Source organism: Callospermophilus lateralis, assembly GCF_048772815.1.
Source record: "Callospermophilus lateralis isolate mCalLat2 chromosome 8 unlocalized genomic scaffold, mCalLat2.hap1 SUPER_8_unloc_1, whole genome shotgun sequence".
Lineage (NCBI taxonomy): Eukaryota > Metazoa > Chordata > Mammalia > Rodentia > Sciuridae > Callospermophilus > Callospermophilus lateralis.
Window position 1 is genome coordinate 824,880 of NW_027510150.1, and position 17,705 is coordinate 842,584.

At 35.1% G+C, this 17,705-nt stretch overlaps 1 pseudogene; it reads left to right on the plus strand.

Moving 5' to 3' along the window:
- Positions 1–17,705, plus strand: part of LOC143385792 (broad substrate specificity ATP-binding cassette transporter ABCG2-like) — a 104,968-nt pseudogene that overhangs the window by 86,924 nt on the left and 339 nt on the right.

Here is a 17,705-nt window from a genome sequence, read left to right on the forward strand (position 1 = left end):
AATTGTTGTTCTTGTGAAATAGATGGTAAGAGCTCTTCAGCTATTCTTATTAACTGGGCTACACAGTCAACAAGTACACCAGCTATATAGTATAGGAATTGACCCAGACTTCATTTTCTTCTTAACAGATAAAATGTTACTGAAAATTGTAGCAAATGGATTCTTAATGACAGTGGATCCTGTTGGGCTAGCAATAGTTCTTTCCTTAGTTTAAAGGAGAAATGAGGATCTTGATATGATTGATCTTGATATGATATCTAGATATGATTCTGATGGTGGTCAAGTATAGAATGAAGTCAGTGATACCACAGGACATTTTGATGATGTTGATGAACATTAATAAATGAACAACAAAATGTATTTGTTGTACTCTTGTTTGTACTAGTAATGAACTGCTGATAATAGCAAACACCAGACACATTTTCACAGGCAAGATTAAACAAAACAAAACAAAACAAAACAAAAAAACAGCAAAGCAGATCCTTGAGAAGACAGAAATTCTGAGTTTGTCCACACCAATTTTGCATCTTCTTGTTTACTTCAGAGAAATGTGTATCAGCCACAGCCAAGGCAAATACTACCCCAGGTAGTACAGACCACCTTACAATCTTGATATTCATCTTCAGTTGTGCCATAACTGATAGATACTGTTTCTTTCTAGTCCTCACATTCTTTCCAGGTAGAGGAGGACTCATCTTCACCCTTCAATACTTCTAGTTCTCAAAATGGACTAAAGGAAGGAAGAAGGGTTTATAGATGTTTCCTGCCTGTGTCTTAAAAGGAAACTCACAATTCAAGTTTGCTAGTCTAAGTCTTTTAAGATGTAAATTTCCTACCTAGCCTCAGTTTAGAAATGCAAATTTAAGACTTAACAGACTTATTTCAATATCAGGTCAAAAATATAGCTTTTAAAACTATTCTAAATTTAAGTCTATATGTTTATATGCTTATACATAGTTTGCAAGATACTAAATTGATTTATATTGACAAATGCCTTTCAGATGCATTTAGTAAATCTGTGATAAGTAAATTAAACTTGTTTATAAGAATGTCTTTAAAATCTAGTAACTTGTGTTTATGGCTTGCTAACCAATTAGAATGTATATCTACATATCTGAGGAATATTGTTCACTGTTTTCTAAACAAAAATCTCTTAGGAACTCTTTGGTGCAGAAATAACTCAAAAATATTAACTATGCTTGCAATCCATGAGTAATCTAAATATAGCTGTTAAAATGAGTATATTAAATGAGAGGTGTTTTGAATTCTTAAAAATGTATCTTTTAAAATAATTTTATTTTTATAAGAGAACATAAATCCAGAACTAAAATCTTAAGCTTTCCACACCTCAGAAATGTTCTGCTTTCTTTTAAAATTATGTAGTGCTTACATGTATGGATGACATTCATGGTTTGTCTAAAATACTAATTGTTTAATAGATCTAAAAATTCATGAGTGAGCCTATACTTTTGCTTGTTCAAGGCCTAAGATAAGTCAAGGAAATAACTAATGGTGTAAAAGTCTGTTAACCTGTTCATATTTTCTACTTCTGGTTTCTGGAATGGCATAATAAGATATTATGAGCTAAAAATTACAGTTTTTGTTGTGGTGGTTCATTGACCACAAATCCTAGTACTATTTTCAAAAAATTTAATATTGGTCTGTCTATACCTTCATTCAGTAACCTAAATGCTATATAAGAATTTCTACAGTATTATCATAAATCCTAACTGTACTTTCAAAAATTAAATTTTCTGAACAAACTACCCACATAATATTTTTCTTATCACAAGGAACTTCACTTTCTTTTTAAAAAGTTAAATGGATTTTGTGCTATGTTGATGTCGAATCTAATAAACTTAAGTTCTAGAGGAATTTAAAGCAACTTTTAAAAGGCATTTATGCTTGGAATCCAACTGCTCTTAACATAAGTTTACAAACACACTGACTTAAAGAACAAAGATTTTATATTTTATCAAACAATATCTTATATTTTCTGCAGATTTTATTATATTTTTAATTGCTTAGAAGAAAATTAGGTACTACAAGAAGTTAGGATTTATTCAAATCTTCATTTGTTCTAAAGACTCCTCTCTCTTTTTTTGGTTTGTAACATGAGTTAAATATGTTTTACTGATACAAATGCTCTAAAATTTTAAAAATCTGACAGTTTGAGTATAATGCTGTTAATTATGATAGTTGTCTTATATTCTGGAGGTAACTAAGTTGTTTTGTTATGTTGCAAAATTCTTTAAGTAGTAATGGTAGGGAGTAGCTTCTATAGAAATTCTCCTTTCTCATTTATTTTCTACTTCAAAAACTAATTGACACAACAATTGTTTAAACATCTAGTACAACCATTTTTACAAGTTGCCAGTTGCTTTCGAAGTTAAACTTATGCTTGAATGATCCAATCATTTCAGTCCAAGTTTAGCCAAAGGAAATGAAAGAATGAATTAATACATCTTTTCAAAGACTTGAACATAAATATTTATGGCAGCTTATTGGTGATAGGTAAAACCTGTGAAATTCATTTAATAAAGTAGTATTTTGAAAAGTTAATTCACCTACTTGATATTTGTTAGTATTTCTCTCTGAAATGTTTTTCGGTGGCAAAGTATAAAGCTGCTATTCACTTCTTCTTGATGATAGCAGATGTTATGAATACTTAACACAGTCCCTTGGGTAAATAAATTTGGGTCAAAGGATACCATCTTAGGGACACAACTGGTATTTCTTTGTGACTCTGGGATAAAAATCTGGTAATGGCTGAAGACCTTTGGAGTTTCTGCCTTTCTGTAGAGGAAAAAGCAATAGTAAGTTGAGAGTCTAGATAAATGAGTTTATAAGCACTACAAAAAACTACATACTACTACTTTTATGTTTCTTTTGTTTTTGTTACTGGGGATTTAACCCAGAGTTGCTTTAACTACATGCCCAGCACTTTTAAATTTCTTTTTAAAAATTTTCAGGCAGATCTTGCTAAGTTGTTGAGGCTAAACTTGAACTTGTAAAGTCCCCCTCCACCTCACTACCAGGATTTGCATTTACATGCATGTATCACTGACCTCAGTTAGATAACAGAAGTCCATTTTAAACTGCATTGAAGTGAGTAGATTAATTTCCAATGAATAGCCATATTACCACAATAAGAACAACCTTAGAATCTAGAATGGGAGAAAGACAACTTTGAATACTTCCACTCCACCTAGATGTGAAATGAATTTCTAATAAGTTAATAATGAAACTATGAAAATTACTCAAAACTCATGAAACAGGAAATAGATAAGAGTCTTGTCTGGCTTGAAAAACCATATAACAATACAACCTAAGTTCTGGAACATCTCACATGATCATATACATATCTCCTTTTTAAATTGATTGATCATATTTCAGAGTTTATAACATTATTTGTTTATTCACCTGTTTATTATATTTTATAGTTTATAACATTATTATTACCAAAGGGGTTTACTAAACAGTCTGGGACAGGAGAAACTTCTCTGAATTTATAGTTCTAGACTTCATATCTCTAATTGCTATTACATTTAATCAGCTAAGAAGGTATTACAGTTTGGATAGAATATGTCTCATACAGACCATGTGCTAAAGGCTTAATCATCAGTCTATGGTGCCATTGGAGGTAAAAACTTTTGGAGATTGGACCTGATTGGAGAAGGAGGATCACTAGGGGTAAATTCTAGATAGATACAACGTGCCCCTAGTTCCTTCTCTATTCTTTCCTGGATTCCATGGACTAAAAATTTTCATCTTCCATGCCCTTTCATTGTGATGTTTATGCCTTTTAATATCCTGGAAGCAATGGAGTGAGCCAATAATGGAATTAAATCTTTGAAAGCCATAATAAACTTTTTCTACTTTAAGCTGGTTTTCTCAATTATTTTGTAACAGTGATGGAAAGTTGATTAAAACAAACAAACAAAAAAAAAAACAATTCCAAATTGTTTACAAAAAAAATTAATCATTTCCTAGTGGACAAGAATATTAAAGTTTAAGAAGGTTTAAATTAAGTATTAAAATGATTAAGTAAATCAAACCAATAGTGAAACAGCTCAAGGCTTTAAGGCAGACACTGCACATTAAGTTTATTAATGTTTAAAATGTTTCACTAAACAATTTATGAAACAACTCTGAAAGAGTTTTAATTAGAGTAAGAACTTAAGGTGAGCTAAGCTTGTAAAAGAGTTTTAAAATGTTAACTGTAATAAACCTAGTTTTGATTTTTAAAAACCAAAGTCATCCATGAAGAGAAAATTCTCCTTTCTCTCAGCTTATGGTAGACTAGCTGCTCCAAACTAATCATTCTCCTGAGAACAATAGAAAAGTAGACCAAATAACAGGGGCCAACAGTCAAAGCAGCCAGAACTTGAGGAACCAAAATCCTGGAAATGAGGAAAAAACACTGGAGCAAGCTCAGCACTCACTCTTTCTTCACCAGGCATTTGAACACACAAACTATGCATGTGTGAGGCAATATAGGACTATCAGGTAGAAGGAAACTTTTAGAGAGGTCTTCCTGAAACCACTGTTATTTCAAACATTTTAGCAGACTATCAGCCAGGAAGACAAAATTAAAAGTTGTGAGCCAGCAAAGATAAGGAGCCCTGAAATTCCTAGGTTTTGAGATCCCAGATGTCCTGGGAATATAGGCAAACCAATATAGACCAGCCTCTGCCCTAAAAAAGTGATCTGCTCAGAATTTACAAAAATAATGTTAAATATACTCTCAAAGGTGATATCATCAACTTAAATTATCAATAAAAAATTACCAGGCATGCCAGAAAACAAAACCTAAAATTCCAAAAGTGAGAGCATGGAAGTCGACTCATAGGTAATCCAGACTGGAGTTATCAAACATTGACATTGAAACACCTGATGAATATATTTAATAAAATAAACTTAAAAGTAGATAATCACTAAAGAATAATAATCTTGGCGCTGGGGATGTGGCTCAAGTGGTAGCGCGCTCGCCTGACATGCGTGTGTCCCGGGTTCGATTCTCAGCACCACGTACAAACAAAGATGTTCTGTCCACCGATAACTAAAAAATAAATATCAAAAAATTCTCTCTCTCTCTCTCTCTCTCTCTCTCTCTCTCTCTCTCTCTCCTCTCTCCTCTCTTCTCTCTCACTCTCTCTTTAAAAAGAAAAGAATAATAATCTTTAAAAATAAAATTTAAGAATTAAAGGTGATACACAATATAGTGATGCACACCTGTAGTTCCAGCTACACAAAAGGCCAAAGCACAATGGTAATGAGTTTGAGGCCAGCTTGGAAAAAATAGCAAGACCAATTTCTTACAAGACAAATAAAAAGACTGGGGTTGTAACTCTGTAGTAAAAACATATGCTCAAAGCCATAGGTTTATTCACCCTGAGTTTACCTAACTCCATTTTGTGTCTCTTTGACTCTACTTCCTCTTTAGCTGTTTTACTCTGAGCCACTTTTTTTTTTTTTTGCAACTAGATACCTTGGATTCCAGGAACAAAAAGCCTGATTGATAAGTATCTTTATCACAAAGGATCAAAATTGTTCCCCTGAAAGCCCACCTAAAAATATTAAGGACCTCTTTAAAAATTTCTTTTTTTATGGACCGTGTTATGAGACTCAAAGAGCATATCAGCCCATGAAAATGCTGCCCCACTACATGGGAACAGTTATTTTGAAACAAAATCAATTCTACCCCACAAGAGGAAAAGTCATCTCATGATAGACGCTAAGTCACCCCTTACAATCAATGACAGGCCTTCCCAGAGCTTCACAGAATGAGTCTGAGATCACGGCCAAGTGCATCATGGCCTGATCAGGATGATTTTACTCTGTGCAATCCCCTCTCCCAGTCATACAAACCCACCAAGACATTGCCTTTGGTCCTCTTTTCTATAAAATCTTCAAGTTGCTGGCAATCCCTTTAAGACAGAGCTTTGGTTACTATACCACTATATGTGTTTGTCCTGGCATGGCCACACTGATTAAAATACCTTTCCTACCCTTAAAACTGCGCTGCTTTCTTGAATATTACAAAGGGTGACCCACATTGGTATATCTAGACCTCTGGAGGCAGACCCTGTGTCCTAGGACTCTTGTAACACTGGCTCCAGGTCAGGGATACTTTTTGCTACATGGATGTTCATAGTAGCACAATTCACAATAGCTAGACTGAGGAACCAACTTAGATGCCCTTCAATAGATGAATGGATTTAAAAAATTTGGAATTTATACACAATGGAGTATTATTCAGCACAATAAAATGACAAAATCATGGCATTTGCAGGGAAATAGATGGCATTAGAGCAGATTATGCTAAGTTAAGCTACCCAATCCCTAAAAAACAAATGCCAAATGTCTTCTTTGATATAAGGAGAGCAACTAAAAACAGAGCATGGAGGAAGAGCATGAGAAAAAGTTTAACATTAAACAGGGACGAGAAGTGGGAGGGAAAGGGAGAGAGAAGGGAAATTGCATGGAAATGGAAGGAGACCCTCATTGTTATACAAAATTACATATAAGAGAATGTGAGGGAAAAGGGAAAATAAATCAAGGGAGAGAAATGAATTACAGTAGATGGGGTAGAGAGAGAAGATGGGAGGGGAGGGGAGGGGGGATAGTAGAGGATAGAAAAGGTAGCAGAAAACAACAGTCACTAGTATGGCAATATGTAAAAACATGAATGTGTAACCGGTGTGATTCTGCATTCTGTATATGGGGTAAAAATTAGAGTTCGTAACCCACTTGGATCAAATGTATGAAGAGATTTATTACAAGAGCTTTGTAATGTTTTGAACAACCAATAAAAAAGAAAAAAAAAGGAATAACTCCATGCAATGAATTTTCCTCTTAGTTCTCTTATCATAGTGTCCCAGAGATTTCAATTTGTTGTGTCTATAATCTCATTTACCTCTAGAATTTTTTAATCTCCTCCTTGATGTCTTCTCCAACCCATTTTTCACTCAGTAGCATGTTGTTTAGTCTCCAGGTGATGGAGAAATTTTTATTTTTTATTTTGTATTGATTTACAATTTCATTCCATAATGAACTGGTAAAATACATAGTGGTATCTCTACTTTTTTGTATTTGCTAAGACTTGCTTTTTGACATATTATATGATCTATTTTAGAGAAGAATCCATGTGCTGCTGAGAAGAAAGTGTATCCACTTGATGCAGGTTAAAATATTCTATATATGTCAGTTAATCCTAAGTCATTGGTTATATTAAGTTCTATAGTTTATTTTATTTAACTTTTGTTTCAAAGATCTATACAGTGTTGAAAGAATTGTATTAAAGTCACCGAAGATTATTGTATTGTGGTCATTTTGACTCTTGAACTTGAGAAGAATTTGTTTGATGAACATAGCTGCAACATTGTTCGGGGGCATATAGATGTATAATTATTATCTCTTGTTGGTGTATGGGTTCCTTGAGCAGTATGTAATGTACATCTTTATCCCTTTTGATTAATTTTGGCTTGAAGTCTACTTTATTTGATATGAGGATGGAGACCCCTGCTTGCTTCTGCAATCCATGTGAGTGGTATGATTTTCCCAACCTTTCACCTTCAGTCTGTGTATGTCTTTTCCTAACAGATGAGTCTCCTGGAGGCAGCATATTTTTAGGTCTTTTTTAAAATACAATCTGCTAGACTGTGTCTTTTGATTGGTGAATTTAAGCCATTAATATTTAGAGTTATTATTGAGACATGGTTTGTAATTTCAGCCATATTTGTTTATTTTTGTTATTTAACTTGACTTGGTTTTCCCCTTTGATAAGTTTTTCCTTGATTGTACTATCTCCCTCTTCTGATTTTCATCATTGTTTTTTATTTCCTTCTTATGGAATATTTTGCCACGGATGTTTTGTAGTGCCAGTTTTCTAGGTATAAATTCTTTTATCTTTTGTTTATCATGGAAGGTTTTATTTTATCTTCAAATCTAAAGCTTAATTTTGCTGGATACAAGATTCTTGGTTGGCACCCATTATCTTTCAGAGCTTTATATATGTTGTTCCAAGATCTTCTAGCTTTCAGGATCTCTGTTGAAAATCTTCCATTATCCTAATTGGTTTTCCCCTTTACATAATCTGATTTCCTTCTCTTGATGTTTTTAAAATTCTCTCCTTATTCTGTATTTTGGGCATTTTCATTATAATGTGCCTTGGTGTGGGTCTGTTCTGATTTTGCACATTTGGCATCCTGTAGACTTCTTCAATATGGATTTCCAATTCATTCATTATGTTTGGAAAGTTTTATGATATTATTTCATTGAATAGAATGTCCATTCCTTTGGTTTGGACCTCGATGCTTTTCTCTATCCCAATAACTCTTAAATTTGGTGTTTTTATGCAAACCCATATTTCTTAAATGTTCTGCTCCTGGTTTGTTACCATTATTGCTGTGTGGTCTATGATCTTTTCAAGATTATATACTTTATCTTCATTGTCTAATGTCCTAACTTTCAAGTGGTCTACTCTAGTGGCCATGCTTTCATTTGAGCTTTTAATTTCATTTAGTGTTTCTTTCATTTGAAGGATTTCCATTTGTTTTTTTTTTTTTTTTTTTTTTGCTTATTTATTTATTTATTGAGAACTTCCCTGATTAGGTGATCTTTTGCTTTTTGGATTTGTTTTTGTAGTCATTGTCAAAGTGATTTTTCACTGCTTGTATTTGTTCTCTTATTTCTTCTTTGAATTTACAAAGCATTTTAACCATCTATATCCTGAAATCTTTCTCTGTAATTTTTTCTGCCTTGGATGCCAGTGCTTCTAATGATGTGTTGTCTTGATTTGTTTGTTGTACTTTCTACACTTGTTTTTTTTTTTTTTATGTTGCTCGTGTGTCTTCCTTTCTAGTTCTGTGGGTCTGGTGTGTTAATTGCTTTTACCCAATAGATTTGTAGTTCTCTTGTATGTTTCCAAGATTCCCTTTTTTTGAGGAAGGACAATGTTAACAGATCCCAATATCAACAATACATCACCTAAGAACAATTTGGTGTTATTAATACATTTACGGTGTAGTCTCAATGTCCAGTAATGTTGGATTTAATTATTATTTACAATATATTCAGTAGTTTCATAAAAAGGTTTACAGTTTCTGGCAGTGGACAATGAACCGGGGGTCAGACCTGGGACGATATTCTGAGGGGGAAAGATGTGAGAGTATAGACTTAATGTGTCTTAGTAAATGTGAAAGAGAAATCTAGTGAAGAGGGTTAGTAGCAGGGGAATAAATAGGAAGTAATTTAGGTTAGACAAGTGTGTGGGAAGATAATAGAGTACATAAAACAAACACACATATGTATCTAGAAAAATACAGAATGCAAAAATAGTAAAACTTGGAGGATGAAAGAAAAAGGAAAAAAGGAAAAAAGAAAGAAAGAGGAAAAAAGAGAAAAAAAAGGGGGAGAAATGGGTGTGCTTATGCAACTCCTCTATATTATATTATTCAGGTGACTCAGTCTTCAAAGTTCTATTTCATGCAAAGTTGTTGGTTTCACATATTTTGGGGAAGTGAGGACCCAAGGATAGAAGGGTAGAAGAAAAAAGAAAAAAAAATACTCTAAAGAAGAAACCATGGTTTTTGCTAGTTTTAGAGATCCGTTTCTTTCCTGCTTCTCTTCTCATCCATTAGATTGGGTTGTCTGTTTTAAGCTGGTGTCTCTGCCCTCAGGATGGTGCAGGTAACCTGGGTGAGAAGACTGCACCTGGTGTAGAGCAGGTGGGGAGTGTCACCCACCATTTCCAGCAGGGAAATTGTACCTCATGGGTCTCTTTTGGGGACAGCTCATCTGACTTGTGCACCCAGTATCATCTTCCTTTCTTGCCTGAAGATTTCCCAGATCCTGGTCTCTCTGTTATGCTCCAGACTTTAGTCCCTTCCTCTCTCTTTCTTATCAAATCCCAATAGCAGGACCTCTCACCCCTAGGCTCATACCAGGTGGGCAGTGCCCTGGTCACACTGCTCACCTGCCTAACTGAGAGCTTCTTTTATATTGGGTCATTATTGTGCTGAATTATCACCACTGGGGTGGCAGGGGGAGTTGGAAACCAGGTACCTGCTCAGATGGAGATTCAATCTGAGAACCATGCCCACCAAATATGGCAAGAAAGATTTTCCAAGATGGAGTTGGTCTGCTTCCAGAGCCAGGGTGTCTCAAGAGGTGGGGGGAGCTGGGAAATGGCCTTGTGCTGTGGATAGATAGCAGCTGAGTGACCTGCATGAGAGCCGAGCACAATCTGGAGTTCTGCAGAGGTGCTGATAGCTGATTCTGCTAAGCTGCTTGTGAGCCATGCATGAGGTAGAATTGCAGGCTTTGGGTCCAGAGTCTGGAGTCCTACTTTAATGCAGAGGCTCTGATTTCTGCATGGGGGGTCACAGTGCTGGTGATTTTTGTGAAAATCCGCTGTATAGGGGTCCTCTCACACTCTCTGAGATGTTGTATTACAACTAGGTAAGACCTGGGTCACGGAGCTACACAGGATGCTGCCTCTTTCTGGCCCTTCATCTTGAAGTCCTAATAATTTTAAATTTTTTAACCTTGTATGTCTTTCTAAACATTATAAAACAGTAGAGAAGGCAGTCTAATTACACCAATGAAGTGACTTTTGAATAATTACTATAACAATATAATTACAAATATTGTTCACCTAGATTTCTCAGGTGTTAACATCTTTTACCCATAATTAGTACAGCTATTTTTTCCTAAGTATTTTACATAACGTTATAGTTCATCCTTGAGTACTTAATAGGCATCTAGAAAAAATAAGGATATTTGGCTACCTTACCACAATATAATTATCAACTAACAAAATGAACAATATTTCATATCATCAATTATGTTAAGCGTTTATTCAGTCACATTTCCCAAATTCTCTCCAAAAGCATCTTAGAGTTTAGTTATCAATAAATTCAATCAAGTACTGTGAGTAACATTTGAATACTATCTCTTCTGATGCCATTTTCTACTTTCTGTCTCCCAAACCTTCCTAGTTCCCTCATCAGACACATAGGCATTTACTAGTTCTGGTTGCAAAGATTGAGCCATTTGCCCTGTGGAATATTCCATCTTCTGGATATGAATATCCCATATCCCTGGACATGTCTGAAAGGGTGAATTTGGAATTTTGCAGTGAGTCAGTGTGTAGACTGTATCATTGTCAAAGCATTATGGTGATTGGAAAGGTACTAATATGGTATGTTAGAAAGTGAACTTTCCCTTCTGAGTGCATCCTGTTCTTGTAAGTCTACTTGGGAACTTTGGGTGGAAACTGGTGTGTTGCTAGAAGACTAATGATTTACTATGTACAGATCCATTTTCTTTTCTCCTCCTATCTTTTCTCCTATTTTAGACAATAATTTCACTGTTAGGGCCATATCATTTTAGTATTCTAACTTACTATCTTAAAACTAAATATTTGTCTTGGTGAGGAATATACAGAACTGTAAAAAGCACGGGCTTCATATCAGGTCCAGCCAGTGAACAACTCTGCCCCGAGCCTCAGTTTACTCATCTGGTAAAAGAGAAATTTCCTCCTTCTCCCAGGTTCATTACTTTCTGTTTCATAATTAGGATGGTGAAATAAATTTCTCTAGCAAGAGTAGCACAGTTTAGTTCACCAAATGATAATGATTATTCTCCTCCTTGTTAATAATGTAATAATTTGTGTTTTAGGTTGGATCTAGAGAAGAAATAAAAAGGACCAATATAGCAATGGGGCTGATCACTGATCTTTCCATCTCGTTCCTGAATGAACCCACAGCTGGTTTAGACTGGAGCACAGCAAATGCATCTTTTTGCTTCTGAAAAATTAAGTGCTATGGGAATATTGCTCTTTCATTAATTTAATATCTGGTAACTTCTGTGTACCATATATTCTTGGTTAAGGGATTCAGAAATAAACAATATAACTTTTTTCTTGTTTCTTGGAAACAATTAACAGAATGTGGTTAAAAAATTTTGAAAGAAGAGCATATGGAAAGATGGCCATGGTGGTGGTAGGGAGCTGTTTTAAATAGCAAGAGGGTCAGGGAAGACCACAAGAGTTGACACATGAGCTGGGAATAAGTGAGTGAGACCAGCTTTATGTGCAGAAAAGAGTTCTAGTTGGAAGGAGAAGCCCAAGGACCCTGAGATAGAGCATTCCTGATATATGTGGAGCATCAGAGAGGCCAAAGGGGCAGAACCCAGTGACTATGGGGAGTGGAGGTTGGTTTCTGCACTGTCATAACAATACTACAGTCTGGGGTTGAGCAACAGAAATTACTTTTCTTACAGTTCTCAGGCTGAAAGGTATCTGCATGGTTGTTTTCTGTGAGGTATCTCTCACTGGTTTGTAGATGGCCAGGTGTGTGTGTGTGTCTTAATCTCCTCCTAACTGGACACCAGTAAGATGAGGACCATCAGTAACCTCACTGAACTCTTTGAAAACTCTATCCACAAAGGAGGCTGTGTACTTCTCTGCATGATACTCCTGGGATGGTATGTTAAAGAAAAGTAGTGCAGGGATAACCACAAATACACTGGGATAAGAAGCCAGTTCATATATACCACAATTTTTTGTATCTCTGTTTCAAACAGAGGTACGAAAAATTGTGCTCTATGTATAATAAGAAGTGTAATGCAAAAAAAAAAAGAAGAATAAAAGAAAAAGTGGGTTCATTGTCAGGAGCCTAACAAGGCTGCTCTGCACAGAGAGGGACAGCAGCAGCAAAGAGGGAGAGCAACAGCAACTCCCCCTTGAATGTTACATTTTATAGACTAGAATCATGGCCGTGCACTAGGGGCGGGTTTAGTCTTGACTGATATAGTAAGCATCCCCTGATCTTGTGGAAGGCAAGTTTGCTTCATGGGAACATAGACAGGCAGTTTTCTTATCTCTCAGAGGTGGAATAGGGAAACCAGAATGTCCTTTTGTCTTCTCCAGGACAGAACAGGGAAACCAGTACAGTCCCATCTCAGGGGCCTGTTAGTTGTCTCCTATCTCTCAATGAGAAAACAAGGAGAGACTAGCATGTCTCCAGGTCAGTAGGTTTTATATTGGGCTACTTTCTTTTTCTTGGAAATAAGAATAGCATTCATAAAGTGAGGTTGGGGAAAAGGAAGATTGCTGCAATTATGTTAACAGCACAGACCACAGGTGACCAATCACCACAGACCAATCATCTGATCATATTTGTGCCTACTGAGATTCTTTGCTGGGAAATTACTATTTATGCCCTTAAGAATTTATTAGTGTTTTGTTGGATAAGAAGTTTGGCTATTATGCCAATATTCTCTTCCTCATCAAATCTTCCCCCACCATTGTTAGTATACACCAATAATTCCTGCTCTTGTGGTAGCTACCTGACTTATACTAATGGGTATTCTATGGAATGAAGAGATTTCTCTCTTTTTCTATTCACTTTTCATTTTGTGCAATGGGTTATAATCTGTTATTGACTGTTTTAATTATCAAATTAACCCTGATTGGGCCAATGAAAGTCATGTCAATGAAAGTTTTGTTTTCTTTTCACATAGCCTTAGTCAATCTTCTAACAATTCTTTACTTCATGGTTACTATGATATTCTAGCCTCATCTTGTACATTTTTCTCTGTGAGCTGTTTCTTCCAAGAACCATGGTTCCTTGGGGTATAGTTGATATTTAGAAATCAAGATCTTGTTGCTCAGTGCTTTAACTGCTTTTGGAGTAGCATTGCTTCTAGATCCTTAGTAGACAGACCTAGGAAGCATACACACATGAATGTGTATGTATATAAATAAACAAAATATGAAAATGTTCTTCCATATTTATTTGGAAATATATTGATTACAAATACATTTTACACGTGTGTGTGTGTGTGTGTGTGTGTGTGTGTGTGTATTTTTTTTTCTGGAGATCCAACCCATGGTTCTTAAATGCTAAGTACTTGTTTTTTTCACTGAACTGCAGTCCCAGTCTGTCTGTCTGTCTATCTATCTATCTATCTATATTTCAATCTATCTTTTTCCAATTAAAAGATACGTGTAAATATTGGTATTTATATATTCAAATTCACATGATGAGTTCATAATAATATTTATAATTTCAATTGAACACCTCCATGTTATTTTGAATTTTTGCCATTTCATTATATGCAAGACTTCAGAGAGTAAGAATTTTGGCTTCATCTTCTCAATATATTCACTTACTTGCTCAGACAAGTCATTTGTTCAATACCATCAGTCTTACAATCACTCTCACCACCCTCTTTGTGCACCACCTCTGCAAACCACTCTGCTTTGTATTTTAAGGTGTCAGACACACCACCTTCACAGCCTACCCTCTCTATCATCACCTTGCTTCCTCTGAAGCTCATGTCCTTTTAAGCAAATCTCTAGGAGAGAAGATGAAGGAAGATGGGAAGATGTTACAATTGTCCTGTTTTGCTTATGAATAAGAAAACCTTAGCTACTTCTTTTATACATTGTATTAAAATCATTAATCATATGGTCTGATTCTCTTGGAGGCATCCTGATAGCATATTCTAGTTATTTAATTGAATGCATAAATTGAAGTGATTTTTAATAACAAGATTGTCCCTTTCCCACACACACTAGCAACTAGACTTCCAGATAGGATACTCTTTCATGGGAATCAAATTAGCTGAAGTAGAAATTTCTAAACTAAGGGTCTCTCCACAAACAACTTACCCTTATCACTCTAAAGTTCAGAGTTGACAGAACCATTCATATACTCTGACCTTTCCAACTGGCTTTTCATTTAGTCATGTCCCTGCCCCTGTTAACCTGAGCAGGTAGTTTCAAATTACCAAGCATTTTTTTTAATTTTTATTTTTTTCTGTTTAGATAAACATGAAAGTAGAATGTATTTTGACATATTATACATACATGGAGTATAACTTAGAATCCCATTCTTGTGGTTGTACATGATTTGGAGTTACACTGGTTGTTTATTCATATGTGAACATGGGAAAGTTATGTCTGTTTCATTCTACTGTCTTTCCTATTCTCATCCCCCCTCCTTTTCCTTTACTCCCTTTTGTCTAATATAATTAAATTCTATTCTTCCCTCCCCACCTTCCCTTCTTGTGTGTTAGCATCCATATATTAGATAGAACATTTGAGATTTTTTGTGGGGGAGATTTGCTTATTTCACTTAGCATGATAATCTCCAGTTCCATCTATTTTCCAGAAAATGCTATAATTTCACTCTTTTTTAATAGCTGAGTAATAGTCCATAGTATAGGACATTTTGTTTATTCATTCATCTGTTGAAGGGCACCTAAGTTGGTCCCAGAGCTTAGATATTGTGAATTGAACTGCTATAAAAACATTGATATGGCTGTCTCACTTTAGTACACTGATTTTAAATCCTTTAGGTATAAAAGGTTCTGAACAAGGAAAATAGACACAAAGGCAAATAAAAAGTGACAAAACAACTTATATGTACACATATATGTATATTTTAATAACAATTTTTTTAAAGAGAGATATATATAGAGAGAGAGACAGAGAGAGAGAATTTTTTAATATTTATTTTTTAGTTGTTGGCGGACACAACATCTTTGTTTGTATGTGGTGCTGAGGCTCGAACCCGGGCCGCATGCATGCCAGGCGAGCGTACTACCACTTGAGCCACATCCCCAGCCCTTTAATAACAATTTTGAACAATGATTTTGACCATTTAACCATAAATAATAACTCCTGTGAAATGGTAGTTTAGTACTGTTTCTGCCGTGGAATTAAAACAGAATTCAAATCTCAGTATTGCCCTTTAGTAACATTGACTCCTAGGGCAGTTGCTTGATCTTATTTAAATGATATCTGAAATAGAAGAAGGTAATAATAGGAGAACTGTGTTATAAGAACATTGTGAAAATTGAAAGAAGGTAGAAAGCACTTGTTAATATCAACTGCATTATCAGCACATAAAGATGAGAACAAACCCAGAGAGCCAGAAGATTTAAATTATCAATGAGAACTGGTCATATGATCATTGTTTTAATATGTATTACATAATTAGTTCTTATACTTGGTTATACTTACAGATAGCCTGAACTGCTTATAAAACTACAGATGCCCTGAAATCACCCCAAGAGATTCTAATTCAACATCTGGGAAGACTGTCTGAGAATCTGCATTGTCAATGAACATTCTAATGGATTCTAGACTGTTGTGCATCATCTTTAAGAAGCCCTAGTGGTTTTAATAAAAGCATTTAGCTTAGGTTCCCCAAGTGTCATGTATATAACACAAGATGAGAAGTTCATAAGAGACAAATCAAATTAAACTTTGGATAAATGCACTCATGGAACAATAAAGTATTTTATCAAGAAGTACAGTGTTCATATATCTAATGACTCATTATTTTCCTTCTTCCAATTTAGGATTTCTGAGCAGGGTAGGATTTCTGAGCAGGGACGAACAATTATCTTCTCCTTGCATGAGCTTCAAAATTCCGTCTTCAATCTGTTTGACAGCCTCACCATATTGGCTTTAGGAAAGCTAATGTTCCATGGTTCCACAGAGAAGGCTTTGGAGTACTTTGAATCAGCAGTTGTGTTTGACTTTATCAGGCACTAGATCATTCATTCATAGACTCCTTGGGGAGAACAGAGGGGTCAACAGGAGTGCTACTTCATCTCTGCATAGACTTAACCTTTTTGGTCAGTTTGGTGTCAGGAGTTTTCTTCATTTTTCAGTGCTTGCTTGTTGTTTAAGTCTCTGTCCTTATCCTCTCCTATTTGAGTTTGCATGTGTTTGTGTGTGAGTGTTTCTCATGGGCCTGTATATATTTTACTTCCTACTTATAGTAATGTTTCCCTGAGAGTTCAATAATTAACTGGTTTGACTCACAGCCAGCTATTCAGTTGAACATTTTTGGAAAGGCCCAGTGTCATTCATTTTCTTCTAGACCATGTAACAGATAGTCATCTTGTTCTACTTTTATAAGGGCTCATGGAGATGCAACTTTCTTTTCTAATAACATTAAATTGGCTTGAGTGGGTGTGAGTTAGTATTAGCCACTGGAATGGCTGGTCCTAAGTCTGACCTGTGTAGACAAACATTTCTGGACTCCCAGGTTCTATTTCAGATTAAGTTGTGTGATCTTTTTAATGGTGCATGCAATCTGCTTCATTTTAGAGACATCTGGAAATTATAGATATTTTTTCATGACCCCAAATATTGTTCTTAAATATTCATTAGCTATCTTAATTTTTTTAATTTATTCTCAGTCATTTAAAATTAAACATGTATGTGTTTAAAAAGCCCAGAGGAGATAAACTTAAGAGTCAGATCTCAGGCCAAGTTCAGATGATTGTGCCATAAGTAGTTGAAGTGAGAGTTTAAGTGTGCTGTGCTGAACATGTTCTCTCAAGAATTCAGTTCTGGCAATTTTTTGTCTATTTTGAATTATGGAAGCATGACACTAAAATGATAATTTGAACCTCTGAATTTAATAGTTGGAGAAGCAATCTTATTGACATGCATAATGCTATTTCAGCATTACTTAATGAACTCAGAAAACACAATGAACCCACACATTTTTTCTTGTGTCTATATTTAAGAAGTGATAAACACTGATTGATTTTGACAAAAAGGACCAATATATTATGAGTCCAAGATTGAACTCCCAGAAAAAAACACACACATTCATGTATACATATATGCATACATATCCATATATGTGATATATGTATGTATGTATTAT